A 3,039-nucleotide genomic window follows, 5' to 3' on the forward strand; every position below is an offset into this window, starting at 1 on the left:
TAGGAAAACAAGCAAATAAATACGTACATTAAAGGTAAGCATTGACGACAAACAAACAAAACAACATGCTATCCTTGGTTATCCTTTACAAATCTTTTTAGGATTTATAAAGCAAACACCTGTCCAACAAAAGTAAATCAGTTTCTTGAAAGCCCGTAGTTGTGTAATAGTTCCAAATCAGACAGGAACATTTCGGTTAGATGTAGTTTGCTCTACATCGTCATCTTGCTCATTCTCACCAGACAGTTCTTCAAGCGATTTGCCATTTGGTTCAGGGACTAAAAACGTGAACAACATCCCTAAGAAGTTGATCACACCAAGAACGATGAGCGAGTTCTTGATTCCAATACCTGGTGGGTAACCAGCGTCGGTCTTCTTAGGGTCAGAGCTCTGAGAAGCGTACAGAAATCCATAAGCACCAACTATCGCGCCTGCTTTGCCTGCGGCTGCAGAGATACCGTGGCAAGTGGATCTGAGCCTAGCCGGAAAGATTTCGGCAGGAACGACAAATGTGGTGGCATTAGGACCAAAGTTAGCAAAGAAAAACGTCAAAGAGTAGATGATGATGAAGCCGATACGATTGTCATGTAAGGTCCAATGGTGGTAAGGAATGGCGAGAGCGAACATGAAAACCGTCATAAAGAAAAATCCCATGAGTTGGATTGCGAAACGACCGATGATATCGATAAATGCAACTGTGAACCAGTATCCGGGAACAGTACTGCAAAGTGCGATAAGAGTTTGAGCTCTGGCCACCCTGAAAACCTCTCCAATGGCGTTCATTGTTGCTGCCGGAGGGATCCATCCGATGGCAGTGAAAACGTCTTTTTGGAAGAGATTTTGTGAGTAGAAAGCGATGTCAAGTAAGAACCAGGTACTCGTGGTTCCGAGCAAGTGGAGTCCATGGCGACGGAGGAATTGTTTGGAAAACAATCCGAATGAGTTTCTTTTATCCTGTGTAATTGTCTCTACCTTCTGTTCTTCGGCTTCAATGTCAACTTGCAAAACTCGAGCCATATCTGCTGCCGCTTGTTTAGCGTTTTTTGCAACTAGAGCAGTGTAACGTGCAGTTTCTGGCATCTTCATACGCCAATAATAAGTCAACCCTGCCGGAATAGCACCAAACATGAGTATGATACGCCAGACGTAGTCGGCTTGTACCGGAGTTGACAATAAAGCGTCCGTTGCATACGAAGGAGCACTAAAGGCATGATCAAAACAGGCCGACACTACTAATGCAACAATCCCACTAGCCAAAATCCCAAACCCTTGCATGGCGAAAACCGCAGCGATAAAGGCACCACGTGTCTTCTTGTTAGCGTATTCCGACATAATAGTAGCGGAGAGAGGATAATCACCACCGATACCAAACCCAAGCCAGAATCTAAAGAAACAAAGGCCAGCCATGACAGATCTGCGTTCCCTCCCAAACGAGAGCCCCGAAGCGAGGGAGCATATAACCATGACAGCCAAAGTCATACCGTAGACTTTTTTCCGGCCCATTTTGTCACCAAGCCACCCGAAGAAGAGTTGACCAGCTAAGGTTCCGACGAGAGCAACAGCAGTGACCGAAGAGTTGACACCAGGGGGTAGAGTTCCGGGCTTCAGTGCACCCTCCCTGTGGTAGTAGATACGACCAAGCAATTTGGTGACGAGGGAAATTGCGAAGAGATCGTATGCGTCGGTGAAGAAACCCATTCCAGCGATCACAATTGCCGTGAAATGGTATAACTGGGTCTTCGCAGTATCAAGTGCATTGAGCACTTGCAGTTGCTCACGAGGCATGGCTACTCTTTTCTTCCAAAACTACACCTACACTCAAGTATATAGAAAGTGAACGTTTATTTAGAAAATGATCAAAATGTATATTATATCGGATACTATAAATTACTGGAAGAACTATATTTTATAAATAGTGTTTCTGATAGAAATATCTAAGGAGAATTTAATATTTGCATTATTGACGCTTAAAATCATATAAAATTTCAAAAAAATGAAGAAATTCTTATTAAACTATTAAATGGCCAACTGCTCTAGGTACTCTTTCGTTCGGTTCTTAACTAAAAGCCATGCATGCATGCATTTAGAAAACAGTCAAAACACACAAAATTGCGTTTTATGATGACTTAATAAGATCTTACTCTATGAATTTTCTGGGTGATCACTAAGTATATGGAAGGTAAAAAGCTTCATATGGAAAGCTACATTCCCGGTGATCACTAAGGTGCATCTTGGGATATTTTACTTTGTACTATATTTTAAGAAAAGCTACGTACAATGTCTTACAGAAAACCAATTATGAAAATAAGAAACAATGGAAATTAAAAAAATAAAGAAAATAAAGAAAATAGGAAAATTTGGTGAAATATTTAGAGGCAGAGAGCATATTATTAGTTTATATGTATACCTTGTGAAGAGGGTTTCTTGCTCTGCAATGGTGTTTTAGGCAGAGAATAAATTTGAAGGAAGAAAAGGAGATGAGAGAAGGTTGTATTGAAGTCATGGGATATTTAAAGATGAACGACATAGAATCAGTTGAAGCATATAAGCATATGCTCTCAACTGCTAGCCCATGTCAACGCTTGCGCATCGCTTATCTAATGATCTACTCACCTATTCGGTCAGCGCCTCCAGATTGCTCCATTTCTTCACTAAAATATTAGTGTATACAACACTTGTTCCCGATCGAATAAACATGATGTAACACGATATTTGGATCTGGTGCTTTATTCAGTACGTGCGTTTCTTGCTTCAGATTTTTAGGTTTTATTTTCCATTCTTGGCCCCATATTTTTCTTTTGTTTTTTAAACGATTCACGCTTTGGTCGATTGCAGGTTAAAACCGGAATCGAATGTTTCTACTTTTAGTTGGTAATATATAATATGTCCGGAATCTGTCAGAAATCATGTTCTATTTTATTTGATTTTTTAAATTGATTGGAAAATTGTCATATATCCATTACGAAAACAATCAATCAAAAATCTGTTACTAACAACCATGGTTTATTTAATCAGTTGGTAATATGTCATGTAATGAGT

At 40.1% G+C, this 3,039-nt stretch overlaps 1 pseudogene across 1 annotated transcript; it reads right to left on the minus strand.

The window, feature by feature from the left end:
- Positions 1–2,467, minus strand: LOC145037625 (low affinity inorganic phosphate transporter 1 pseudogene; annotated as a pseudogene). Its single transcript, XR_013678927.1, has 2 exons — positions 2,408–2,467; positions 1–1,812 (listed from the first exon to the last, which is right to left on the minus strand). The product of XR_013678927.1 is annotated as a low affinity inorganic phosphate transporter 1 pseudogene (transcript).
- Between the last annotated feature and the right edge of the window lie 572 nt (positions 2,468–3,039).

The sequence above is a fragment of the Lactuca saligna genome, chromosome 3 (assembly GCF_052625555.1).
Source record: "Lactuca saligna cultivar CGN05327 chromosome 3, ASM5262555v1, whole genome shotgun sequence".
Classification (NCBI taxonomy): domain Eukaryota; kingdom Viridiplantae; phylum Streptophyta; class Magnoliopsida; order Asterales; family Asteraceae; genus Lactuca; species Lactuca saligna.